Source organism: Hypanus sabinus, chromosome 12, assembly GCF_030144855.1.
Source record: "Hypanus sabinus isolate sHypSab1 chromosome 12, sHypSab1.hap1, whole genome shotgun sequence".
NCBI lineage: Eukaryota > Metazoa > Chordata > Chondrichthyes > Myliobatiformes > Dasyatidae > Hypanus > Hypanus sabinus.
The window spans coordinates 24,656,061-24,669,733 of NC_082717.1; the positions used below are offsets into that span (position 1 = coordinate 24,656,061).

Genomic DNA, 13,673 nt, shown 5'->3' on the forward strand with positions numbered 1-13,673 from the left:
GATGTTAGGAGAATTCAGGGTGACTTGGATAGGCTGGGTGCGTGGGCAGATACATGGCAGATGATGTTTAATGTGAATAAGTGTGAAGTTATCTACTTTGGGAGTAAGAACAGGAAGGCAGATTATTATCTGAACGGTGTAGAGTTAGGTAAGGGAGAAATACAAAGAGATCTGGGAGTCATTGTTCATCAGTCACTAAAGGTGAATGAGCAAGTGCAGCAGGCAGTGAAGAAGGCTAATGGAATGCTGGCCTTTATTACAAAGGAAATCCTCTTGCATTTGTACAGGGCCCTGGTGAGACCACACCTGGAGTATTGTGTGCAGTTTTGGTCTCCAGGGTTAAGGAAGGATATCCTGGCTGTAGAGGACGTACAGCATAGATTCACAAGGTTAATTCCTGGGATGTCCGGACTGTCTTACGCAGAGAGGTTAGAGAGACTGGGCTTGTACACACTGGAATTAAGGAGATTGAGAGGGGATCTGATTACAACATATAAGATTATTAAGGGATTAGACAAAATAGAGGCAGGAAGTATGTTCCAGCTTCTGGGAGAGTCCAGTACCAGAGGGCATGGTTTGAGAATAAGGGGTAGGTCATTTAGGACAGAGTTAAGGAAAAACCTCTTCTTCCAGAAAGTTGCGGGGGTCTGGAATGCACTGCCTCAGAAGGCAGTGGAGGCCAATTCTCTGGATGCTTTCAAGAAGGAGCTAGATAGGTATCTTATGGATAGGGGAATCAAGGGATATGGGACAAGGCAGGAACCGGGTATTGATAGTAGATGATCAGCCATGATCTCAGAATGGCGGTGCAGACTTGAAGGGCCGAACGGTCTACTTCTGCACCTATTGTCTATTGTCTATTTTCAATGGAAAAACATAGTCATCCTATATTTAGCTGAAGTTTTGGAGAAACTCAGAAGTATTTTCAACAAATACCAAATCCCAGTGTTTTCAAACCTACAAAAACACTCGGACAGAAACTCATCCACCCCAAGGGTCCTACATCCAAACATAAACGGAGCAATCTTGTACATGCTATCCAATGCATTGAGAACTGCACAGATTTTTATGTTGGCAAGACAAAACAACCACCACAAAGGGATGGCCCAGCTTAGGAGGGCTAACACCTCAGGTCAAGTCAAGTCAAGTCAACTTTTATTGTCATTTCAACCATAACTGCTGGTACAGTGCATAGTAAAAATGAGACAACGTTTTTCAGGACCATGGTTTACATGACTGTACAAAAACTAGATTGAACTACGTAATAAAAGAACAACACAGGGAAAGCTATACTAGACTACAAACCTACACTGGACTGCATAAAGTGCACAAAAACAGTACCGGCATTACAATAAATAATAAACAGGACAGTAGGGCAAGGTGTCAGTCCAGGCTTTGGGTATTGAGGAGTCTGATAGCTTGGGGGAAGAAACTGTTACATAGTCTGGTCGTGAGAGCCCAAATGCTTTGGAGCCTTTTGCCAGACTGCAGGAGGGAGAAGAGATTGTATGACAGGTGCATGGGGTCCTTCATAATGCTGTTTCCTTTGCGGATGCAGCGTGTAGTGTAAATGTCCGTGATGGCGGGAAGAGAGACCCCGATGATCTTCTCAGCTGACCTCACTATCTGCTGCAGGGTCTTGCGATCCGAAATGGTGCAATTTCTGAACCAGGCAGTGATGCAGTTGCTTAGGACGCTCTCAATGCAACCCCTGTAGAATGTGATGAGGATGTGGGGTAGGAGATGGACTTTCCTCAGCCTTCGCAAAAAGTAGAGACGTTGCTTGGCTTTCTTTGCTATGGAGCTAGTGTTGAGGGACCAGGTGAAATTCTCTGTGAGGTGAACACCAAGAAATTTTGGTGCTCTTTACGATCTCTACTGAGGAGCCGTCGATGTTCAGCGGGGAGTGGTCGCTCCGTGCCCTCCTGAAGTCAACAACCATCTCTTTTGTTTTGTTCACATTAAGAGACAGGTTGTTGGCTCTGCACCAGTCTGTTAGCCACTGCACCTCCTCTCTGCAAGCTGACTCATCGTTCTTGCTGATGAGACCCACCACGGTTGTGTCATCAGCGAACTTGATGATGTGGTTCGAGTTGTGTGTTGCAGCACAGTCATGGGTCAGCAGAGTGAACAGCAGTGGACTGGGGGGCCTCCGAGCTCAGTGTGATGGTGTTGGAGATGCTGCTCCTGATCTGGACTGATTTAGGTCTCCCAGTCAGGAAGTCTAGGATCCAGTTGCAGAGGAAGGTGCTCAGGCCCAGTAGGCTCAGCTTTCCAGTTTCTGATGGATGATTGTGTTGAATGCTGAACTGAAGTCTATGAACAGCATCCGAACGTATGTGTCTTTTTTGTCCGGGTGGGTTAGGGCCGGGTGGAGGGTGGTGGCAATGGTGTCATCATTTGAGCGGTTAGGACGGTACACAAACTGCAGGGGGTCCAGTGAGGGGGGAAGCAGGGTCCTGATGTGCCTCATGACGAGCCTCTCGAAACACTTCATGATGATGGATGTAAGTGCAATGGGATGGTAGTCATTTAAGCAGGACACTGAAGACTTCTTTGGCACGGAGACGATGGTGGCGGCCTTGAAGCACGTTGGAATGGTGGTGCTGCTCAGGGAGATTTTGAAGATGTCAGTGAGACCATCTGCTAGCTGGTCTGCACATCCTCTGAGCACTCTACCAGGGATTTTGTCTGGTCCAGCAGCCTTCCGTGGGTTGACCCTGCACAGGGTTCTTCTCACATCGGCCACGGAGAGACACAGCACCTGGTCATTCGCAGGACGGGTGGACTTCCTCGCCGCCTCGTCATTTTCTGCCTCAAACCGGGTGTAGAAGTTATTCAGCACATTTGGGAGGGAGGCATCACCTGCACAGTCAGGTGATGTTGTCTTGTAATTGGTGATGTCCTGGATGCACTTCCAGATGCGCCGCGCGTCACCGCTGTCCTGGAAGTAACTGTGGATTAGCTGGGCATGTGCACGCTTTGCCCCTCTGATGGCTCGGGACAGTTTGGCCCTTGCTGTTGTCAAAGCTGCCTTGTCGCCTGCTCTGAAGGCAGTCGCGGGACCTCAGCAGCACACGCACCTCTGCGGTCATCCATGGCTTCTGGTTGGCACGTATAGTGATGGTCTTGGACGGAGTAACACCATCAATGCACTTGCTGATGTAGCTGATCACTGATGCTGTGCACTCCTCTAAGTTGGTAGAGTCACCATTGGCTGCTTCTGAAGGTGCGGACATTGGAGAGCTGAATGGACGGGAGAGCCGGTCGGCTACAGTTTGCTTTTAGCCTGGCACGGACCCCTGCCCGTTTGCCTCGCTTCTGCTTCCTTGCACATCGCTTTCGGCGCCTCCATCTCCATCTCCGGCTCCCAACATCAGGCAGGTCCGAGGATTGTAGGCCCGTTCCCCTCAGCAAGCCGACGTCGCGTAAACCAGCCAGCAGATCCTTGTGGAGGTTTGTTTTTGTGCGATCTCTGTATTGTAGTAGTATCTGGCGATGGTAGATAGCTGCTCTGTTATCCGTGTGCCCTAATCGAAAACTTAGATTAGAAAATTAAAATTAAAGTAACACCAGGTCTGAAAGGCCGCTGTTGCCTCATGGGAAGACTGGAGTGTATATCTACACCTAAAGGACAAGGGACACTCCTTTGATGATAACAATGTGCACATTTTGGACAGGGAGGACAGGAAGTTTGACAGAGAGGTTAAAGAAGCCATCTTTATCAAACTGGAAAACGCCCCTGAACAGAGGGGTTGGGATACAACCCACCCATCAGCTATTTACATCTATACCCTGGAATATCCACAACAGTTCTCACCACCATCCACGCAAAGTTAAGACTAATGACGCTGTCATTACCTTTGCGACTCTTGATGACCCTCATGCAATTGCCATATCTTTAGAAAATTCAGTTTATAAGCTGGACACCTATCCACTATGGATCTGAACTGAAGCAGTCTCTTGGATGAGTGGCCAAACATCTTGTAGACAACACAGCAAGTCCAGTGGCCTTGATTTACTGCTGCTTGATAAAGATATGGATCGTTTCTCTGGGGAGATGCAGCTCAACAGTATTAGTAACATCCATCAAATATATTTTAAAAATCCAGTGCAGAGCATAAAAAAATAAGGAGGACTAGTCAGAGAAGTCAGAGACCTGCTCCACCATTCAATAGGGTGATTTGATCTTGTCCCCATTTTTGTCTTCCTAGCCTTCTCCCCAGAATCTGAGATGCCCTTGATTTTCAGCTAAATAAATCGAGTAATTTCTGATTGCTTCAGTTTCAGACACACAATTATCTTAGACAATGATAGAAATGTGCTACAATTTGACAAGGACGTCATGGTTGTTATAACAGGCAATGGAGCATTCTACATAATGACCTTTGACTGGGGAGTGAAACTCTACTGCACAGTGCACATCGTCAATACCCAGCTATCAATCGTGTTACCCTCACGCATTCGATATGCAGATTCGCCCAACCACGCAGAAGATGTTTCTCTTTCGTTTTCTCCTGTCGTCATGTGACAGACATCGTTATTGCCTATCCTTTACAGATCACAACAGACCTCCCGCAAAACTAGTTTCAGCCCAGAAGAACGCTAAAAATTTGCTTTGGTTAAGGTACAGATTTCTCACGCGTCACCTAGCCAGAAAAAGATTCTTGCATGGCTGCCAGTATTTAGATTTTTTCAGCTGAAAACCATAGCAGTGACGTTATTACAGGCTGTTATTATTGTACAGGTTCAAGAATCTCCAGAGGTTTTAACATATAAATGAACTGTGTGAATATGTGAAGAAGAGTATCAGAAAGACCTTCTGTTGCACCCTGCCTTAAGCATTTCTGATGCTTTTACATCAGCTTGTACACAAAATGCACATGAGCTGAAACACTGGGCAGGACTATACTGAGTTTAGCTGGTCATGGATCAATCTTGGAAAAAATAAAGAAGATGGAAGCAGCATCTAAAAGGGCCAGAAGCAAAAGTCAGAATGCTTATCATAGCTATCAAGTAACAGCCAGACAGACAAGGTTTTGATCACTTTTGTTTTCAATAGACAACTATAAGGCAAATTTAAACATCTATAAACCCAGTTAGCCCTGAGATTAAAAAAAAACAAAAGTGTTGTAAAATTTAAACTAAAGGACTTTCCGTGGCCATCTTCCTTGCACCTTGCTCGAATTGCTTTTAATTGTCCTTGTGGCAGCTCAAAGCTCGTGCCATTAAGCAACTGGAAGACCCGAACCATTTTTAAACATTTTAGCCTAAAAATCAATTTTGCTGATATTAAAATGGAAATCCTTAATGTCTTCAAATAACATTTCTATGTCTTCTATTTAGCTGAGAGCAATAAAATGATGCTCTTGGGAATAGATCATAAAAGCCTTGTGTTTAAAATTCATATAGTATCTGTTTTGTTTGTCCATTTATAATAAGCTAATTCAAATGGTGCACTCTCTTGTTATTTTCCATCCTCAGTGTGAAGTGTCAGACCAGGCAGTTTGATGCATAATGAATGTTCCAGGACCAGGTTACATTGCTGCTATTTAATGTAGCAAGACTAGTCAATCAAATTATTGGTAAGTTTCTTCTTATTTATCTTAATGTTTCCAAAGCCTAGGAAAAAAAGCGGTCCTGATGTGGAGATGTTATTACCTGATTTGTTTTCTTTACAGGTTGTTATGAGTAGAGAGAATTGAGTTCAGCATAATGGCCAACAGGAATATCTCAGGTCATTGAATATGTATTTCCATTTGGTTGTTAAAATGACTTTGTAATACTCACTCCTGTTTCCACTCAAATGCTTAGGTTAAAATGACCTCTCTTCATTCTTGTAACAATGTCAAGCTGTTATGATCTTAAATGCATTGTCCAGAAGACAGTTTCAACAATACATCATATAATTGAATTGGATATAGGCAACTGGTTTCAGAGATAGGAGAAAAGAGCAGAGGATTGAGAATAATTGGTTAGCTCTTTCATAAACTAGAAGACCTCCAGATGCACTGTGTTTACCTAAAACCTTCAATTCATTCTGCATTTTAAGTTAGCCTCAAGATCCCTGCAGAATTAATGTATGTTTATTACACAATAATATTTCCATGGCATATCTTAAGTTGGAGGTGGGGATTGAATAGGAACAACCAATGGATTTAGCAAAACCTAAGATTAGCAAAATGAGACATAAATGATGTTAACTCCTGGACTCCTTTTGCGTTTTCCTCATCTCCCTCACAAAGTAAGGGTAACAGTTGGTCCAAGGTGGGAGTGGCCGTCTAATGATTGGATGGCCCTATTTATTCATTTATTCATTAACACATAAAAAGCTGGAGGAACTCAACTGGCCAGGCAGCATAAGACATAGGAGCGGAATTAGGCAAACAGGCCCCATCGAGTCTGCTCTGCCATTCAATCATGGCTGATCCTTTTTTTCCCTCCTCATCAACCCCAGTTCCCGGACTTCTCCCCGTAAGCTTTGATGCCATGTTCAGTCAAGAACTTATCAATCACTGCTATAAATACACCCAATGATTTTAATGGCATTAATTTCCACAAATTCACCACCCTTTGGCTAAAGAAATTTCTCCGCATCTCTGTTCTGAGGCAGTCCTAGACTCTGCAACAAGGGAAACATCCTTTCCACATCTACTCTATCTCGGTCTTTCAACATTCAAAAGGTTTCAATAAGATCCCCCTCATCCTTCTGAATTCCAGTGAATACAGACCCAGAGCAATCAAACGTTCCTCATATGATAATCCTTTCATTCCTGGAATCATCCTTGTGAACCTCCTCTGGATCCTCTCCAATGCTAGCACATCTTTCCTAAGATGAGAGGCCCAAAACTGTTCACAATACACAAGGTGAGGCCTCACCAGTGCCTTATAAAACCTCAGCACCACATCCCTGCTCTTGTGTTCTCGACCTCTTGTAATGAATGCTAACATGGCATTTGCCTTCCTCACTACCAACTCAGCCTGCAAGGTAACCTTTAAAGTGTTCTGTACAAGGACTCCCAAGTTCCTTTGCGTCTCAGCTTTTTGGATTTTCTCCCTGTTTATAAAATAGTCCACACATTTATTACTACTACAAAAGTGTAAATGACCATGCATTTTCCAACATTGTATTTCATTTGTTACTCTCTTGCCCTTTCTCCTAATCTACCTAAGTCCTTCTGTATTCTACCTGTTTCCTCAACACTACCTGCCCCGCCACCAATCTTTGGAACATCTGCAAACTTGGCAACAAAGCCATCTATTTCATCTTCTAAATCATTGATATACAGCACAAAAAGAAGTGGTCCCAACACCAACCCCTGCGGAACACCACTAGTCACTGGCAGCCAACCAGAAAAGGATCCTTTTATTCCCACTCGCTGCCTCCAGCTAATCAGCCAATGCTATAACCATGTTCACAACTTTCCTGTAATACCTTGGGCTCTTAACTTGGCAAGCAGCCTCATGTGTAGCTCCTTGTCAAAGGCCTTCCGAAAGTCCAAATATATAACTTCCACTGCATCCCTTTTATCTATCCTATGTGTAATCTCCTCAAAGAATTCCAACAGGTTTGTCAGGCAGGATTTTCCCAGAAGGAAACCATGCAGACTTTGTTCTATCTTGTCCTGTGTCACCAAATACTCCATCACCTCATCCTTAACAATTGACACAAACATCTTCCCAACCACTGTGGTCAGGCTAACTGGTCTATAATTTCCTTTCTGCTGCCTTTCTCCTTTCTTAGTGAGCAGAGAGACATTCGCAGTTTTCCAGTCTCCCGGCACCATACCAGGGTCCAATGACTTTTGAAAGATCATTTCTAATGCCACCACAATCTGTAACACTACCTCTTTCAGAACCCTAGATTGCAGTTCATCTGGTTTGGGTGACTTATGTAACTTTAGGCCTTTCAGCTTTTTGAGCACCTTCTCTCTTGTAATAGTAATTGTACCCAATTCTCTTCCTTCATACACTATAATATCAGGCACACTGTGTGAAGACTGATGCAAAATACTCTTTCAGTTCATCAGCCATCTCCATGTTCCACATTATTATTTCTCCTGCCTCATTTTCTAGCGGTCCTATATCCACTCTCATTTCTTTTTTATTTTTAACTTATTCAAAAAACTTTTACTGTCCGCTTTGATCTTATTTGCTGTCTTGCTTTCATATTTCATCTCTAAGGTTTGAAAGGTACATTTAATGTCAGAGAAATGTATAAAATATACATCTTGAAGAGCTTTTTCTTTGCAACCATTCACGAAAACAGAGGAGTGCCCCAAAGAATGAACAACAGTTAAATGTTAGAACCCCAAACTACCTCCCAGCTCCCGTCCCTCCCACGCATAAGTGGCAGCAAGCACCAATTGCCCCTCCCCCCACCCGCCCCCAATAACTCAAGCGTGAGCAAAACAACAGCAAAGACACAGACTTGCAGTACTCCAAAGGCTACTTGTTCACCCGGTATTCAACATACCACAGGCTCTCTCTCTCTCTCTAATAAGGGAGAAAGAGATGTCTGCCTTTCACAGCGTGAGGGGAGACATAACAAACAACCTGCTGGTTTATGATGTTACAAGTGCATTGCGTTTCTTTTTCTGAGCCCTGTGCCCGAAGATCTCGGGTGTCTGGGCGCACGGCCATAGATCTTCTGACTCCCCCGACAACACATGGATCTCCCTCCGTGACACCAACCTTCAATCCGCCCATCTCGAGTCACAAAATCCTGGCCCTCTTCAAGTGAGCTGGGCTCTTAGGCCAAGCACTTGGCATGCCGAACAACAGCCAGTTATGAAACATATGCTTCCTTTTTCCTTTTGATGAGCTGCCTCACATGTTTCATCAGCCATGGTTCCCTTTTCCTATCATTTTTTCCTTGCCCATGTCCTGCATATGTCCTGCACCACCCTCATTTTTCCCAGAAACACACACCATTGCTGCTCTGCTGACATCCCTGCCAGCAGCTCCTTCCAATTTACTTTGGCCAACTCCTCTCTCATACCACTGTAATTTCCCTTTCTTCACTGAAATGCTGTTACATCAGATTTTACATTCTCTCTATCAAATTTCAAGCATCTATGGAGAGAAATGAGCAGTCCATGTTTCAGGTTAAGACATTTGGTCCCAAGTTGCAATGAAGCATTTCCCAAAGCATTCTTCACCCTCCAGGCTCACCAAGACAAACACGCTTATTCAACAAATGTATTCAGAGAAAGTAAAAAGTAATTAAGTTTGTTTTTCAATTACCATTCATTTTTTCCCCCAAGACTGCACACTGTATTACCTGAGGAACTTATTTTTAATTCCTGAAGACTCAAGCACAGTCCTAAATGTTTCGCAAACAATGGTTCTCCTGTCCAGATAAAAATCATATGAATTGTCATAGTCATACTGCAGGAAAGCTGAACATTCTGCCCATCTGGACCAAAATTCCCATCTAAACCAGTGCCATTTGGCCTGTGTATCTTTCCGATCTACATACACGCCCAAGTTTCTTTTAGCTATTGTTAATGTACCTGCCTCAACCGGTTCTTCTGGAAGCTTATGCCATCTCAGACACCCTCTGGGTGAAAAGGTTGCATGTCAGGTTGCTGTAAAATCTGCCACTCTTGCCTTCAACCTACATTCTCCTGTTCTTGTTTTCCCCAAACCTGCGCCCTCATAATTTTATACACCTTGATAAGATCCCTCCTCATTCTCCTACCTTCCAATAAAAATGTCCCAACCTTCTCTACATTTTTTCATATCTCTGGCCCCAGAAACAACCTCGTAAATCTCCTCTGCACTCTTTCCAATTTCATGGCATCTTTCCAATGGCAGGGTGAACAATACTGAACACACTTGTATTCATAACCCACAACTTCCTGAATCAACGTAAAAACACTTTCCACTCATTGTGGTTGTTTCTGTCCTTTCCGAGGAGGTTAACTGAATTCACTTGTTACATCCTTGTACATCACTGAGATGGTTTCATTTGCTCCCTTTTCTGTATTGGCCCTTGAATCAAGTGAGCAACAGTGGAAATGATATGCTGGTAGACAGTGCATAAGTTCAGTTTATGATACCTAGTCTCTTTGCCAGAAACATAGTGCATGGTGACTATAAAATGAATTGGTAATTTGGTTTAATATTTTCACTTGTATCAAGGTAAAGTGAAAAATGTGGTCTTTCATGCCATCCATGCAGTTCATTTAATCACATCAGTACACTGAGGAAGAACAAGGGTAGAGCAATAAGATAATGCAGAATGATGTGTTACAGTGACAGAGAAAGTGCAGGACAAGTAGACAATAAGATACAAAGCATTGGCCAAATCAAAGGTGGTGACAAATCAACATTCGTCGGGAAGCGGCCTGGTCGAGGGAAGTGCCTGGTGTGAAAAGTGCTAGTCTTTGGCTCGAGAGATTTTGGCAGTTTTGGCAGTTGGATAGTGCAATCAAGAATTGATTAGCAGTTGATTGCCAGAAAACAGCTGACTGGGCAGTCCAGGTCAGGTGACCTTGCAGCTTACAAAGCTCAAGCAAATAAAAAGAGGGAGAGCTCCAGTGGTGTGACCTGTTGGGAAGTGACTGGTGTGAAAAGTGCTAGTCTATGGCTTGAGAGTCTTCGGCGAGGAGACTACGCCAAGCACAATTGCAGAGGGTGAAAACATGACTGCTAAGCTGATTCAGTGTGCTACGTGCATGATGTGGGAGGTCAGGGACACTGATGGTGCCCCCGGCTGCTACAGCTGTGGAAAGTGTGTCCAGATTCAACTTCTGAAGGAGCATGTTGCAACACTGAAGAAAGAACTAGATGACCTCAGGTTTATCCCTGAAAACGAGGGTTTTCTGGACAGGACCTACAATGAGGTTGTTACACCGAGGATACCGGAAGAGAGAAAGGGGGTGATGATGAGGAAGAAAAGGATGCTTGAAGTACAGGAGACCCCAGGGGATGTACCTCTCGTAAACAGGTTCACCTTCTTGGAAGCTGTCAGGACAGAAGATACTACCAGTCTGAGAGGCGGACAGGTCTGCGAGCCAAAAATTGGTGCAGAAGCAGAGCTGAGGAGTCAGACATCAGGAAGAGCCGTGGTAGTAGGGGACTCCATAGTAAGAGGTACGGAAAGGGCTTTCTGCGGCAACAGGCGAGATTTAAGGATGGTGTGTTGCCTCCCTGGTGCTAGGATCCAGGACATCACGTACTGATTGTAGGGAATCCTCAAGGGTGAAGGTGAACAGCCGGAAGCGATAGTGCATCTTGCACAAATGACATCGGGAAGAAGAGGAAGGACATTCTGCAGCGGAACTTCAGAGAACTCGGAAGAAGGCTGAAAAGCAGGACTTCCAGGGGGGTTATGTCTGGTTTGCTTCCAGTTCCTCGTGCTGGAGAGGGCAGGAACAGGGAGATAATGGATCTGAATGTGCGGCTGAGGAACTGGTGCAGGAAGCAAGGATTTACATTCTTGGACCACTGGGATCTGTTTTGGGGTAGGGATGAATTGTACAAAAGGGACAGGTTGCACCCTAATAGGTGGGGGACCAGCATTCTGGCAGACAGGTTTGCCACTGCAACACGGATGTGTTTAAACTAAGTTGGGAGGGGGAGGGGATGAACTGGAAATATAAGGATGGAGTTAAAGGGAAAGTGAAAATAAGAAAAGGTTAAAAAGCACAACAGAATCAATGGAGTAGAAAGCTCAAGAAGAGATAATACAGTATGGCCAAGTGAAATAGGAATTGATATGAAAGGAGAGGGGAATATCGAATTAAAAGTATTATATATGAATGCACGAAGTATAAGGAATAAAGTAGATGAGCTTGAGGCTCAGTTGGAAATTGGCAAGTACGATGTTGTGGGAATAACAGAGACATGGCTTTAAGCGGACAGGGCCTGGGAAATGAATATTCAAGGATATACATCTTATCGGAAGGACAGACTGACTGGCAGAGAGGGTGGGGTGGCTCTGTTGGTGAGGAATGATATTCAGTCCCTTGTGAGGGGAGACATAGAATCTGGGGATGTAGAGTCAGTATGGATAGAACTGAGAAATTCTAAGGGTAGAAAGACCCTAATGGGAGTTACCTACAGGCCACCAAACAGCAGTCTGGATGTAGGGTGTAAGTTGAATGAAGAGTTAAAATTGGCATGTTGCAAAGGTAATAATGATACAGTTGTCATGGGGGATTTCAACATGCAGGTAGACTGGGAGAATCAGAATGGTACTGGACTCCAAGAAAGGGAGTTTGTGGAGTGCCTCCGAGATGGATTCTTAGAGCAGCTGGTACTGGAGCCTACCAGGGAGAAGGCAATTCTAGATTTAGTGTTGTGCAATGAACCGGATTTGATCAGGGACCTCGAGGTAAAGGAACCATTAGGAGGTAGTGACCATAATATGATATGTTTTAACCTACAATTTGAGAAGGAGAAGGGAAAATCGGATGTGTCAGTATTACAGTTGAACAAAGGGAACTATGGAGCTATGAGGGAGGAGCTGGCCAAAGTTCAATGGAACAATACCCTAGCAGGGAAGACAGTGGAACAAAAATGGCAGGTATTTCTGGGAATAATGCAGAAGATGCAGGATCGGTTCATTCCAAAGAAGAAGAAAGATCCTAAGGGGAGTAAGGAGCGGCTGTGGCTGATGAGGGAAGTAAAGGGCAGTATAAAAATAAAAGAGAAGTATAACATAGCAAAGATGAGCGGGAAAGCGGAGGACTGGGAAGCTTTTAAAGAGCAACAGAAGATAACAAAAAAGGCAATACGCCAAGAAAAAATGAGGTACGAAGGTAAACTAGCTAAGAATATAAAGGAGGATAGTAAAAGCTTCTTTAGGTATGTGAATAACAAAAAAATAGTTAAGACCAAAATTGAGCCATTGAAGACAGAAACGGGTGAATTTATTATGGGGAACAAGGAAATGGCAGATGAGTTGAACAGGTACTTTGGATCTGTCTTCTCAAGGGAAGACACAAGCAATCTTCCAGATGTAATAGTGGCCAAAGGAACTAGGGTAAAGGATGAACTGAAGGAAATTTATTAGGCAAGAAACGGTGTTGGATAGACTGTTGAGTCTGAAGGCTGATAAGTCCCCGGGACCTGATGGTCTGCATCCCAGGATACTTAAAGAGGTGGCTCTAGAAATCGTGGATGCATGGTAATCATTTTCCAATGTTCTATAGGTTCAGGAACAGTTCCTACTGATTGGAGGGTGAGTAATGTTGTCCCACTTTTCAAGAAAGGAGGGAGAGAGAAAGCAGGGAATTATAGACCGGTTAGCCTGACGTCAGTGGTGGGAAAGATGCTGGAGTCAATTATAAAAGAGGAAATTACAACACATTTGGATAGCAGTAGAAGGATCAGTCTGAGTCAGCATGGATTTATGAAGGGAAAATCATGCTTGACTAATCTTCTGGAGTTTTTTGAGGATGTAACTATGAAAATGGACAAGGGAGAGCCAGTGGATGTAGTGTACCTGGACTTCCAGAAAGCTTTTGCTAAAGGCCCACATAGGAGATTAGTGGGCAAAATTAGGGCACATTGTATTGGGGGCAGAGTACTGACATGGATTGAAAATTGGCTGGCTGACAGGAAACAAAAAGTAATGATTAACGGGTCCCTTTCGGAATGGCATGCTGTGACCAATGGGGTACCACAAGGTTCACAAGGTTAATTCCCGGAATGACGGGACT

General features: G+C 44.1%; 1 protein-coding gene across 2 annotated transcripts in view; it reads left to right on the forward strand.

Moving 5' to 3' along the window:
- Positions 1-13,673, forward strand: part of LOC132402460 (muscarinic acetylcholine receptor M3-like) — a 327,626-nt gene that overhangs the window by 170,536 nt on the left and 143,417 nt on the right. The window contains exons 1-2 of one of the 2 annotated variants that reach the window (XM_059985311.1): positions 4,554-4,627; positions 5,485-5,585. The gene's annotated coding sequence lies outside the window, so the exon portion shown is untranslated. Of the gene's footprint in view, positions 1-4,553; positions 4,628-5,484; positions 5,586-13,673 lie in introns of those variants that run through there. The other variant, XM_059985312.1, reaches the window with a different exon arrangement.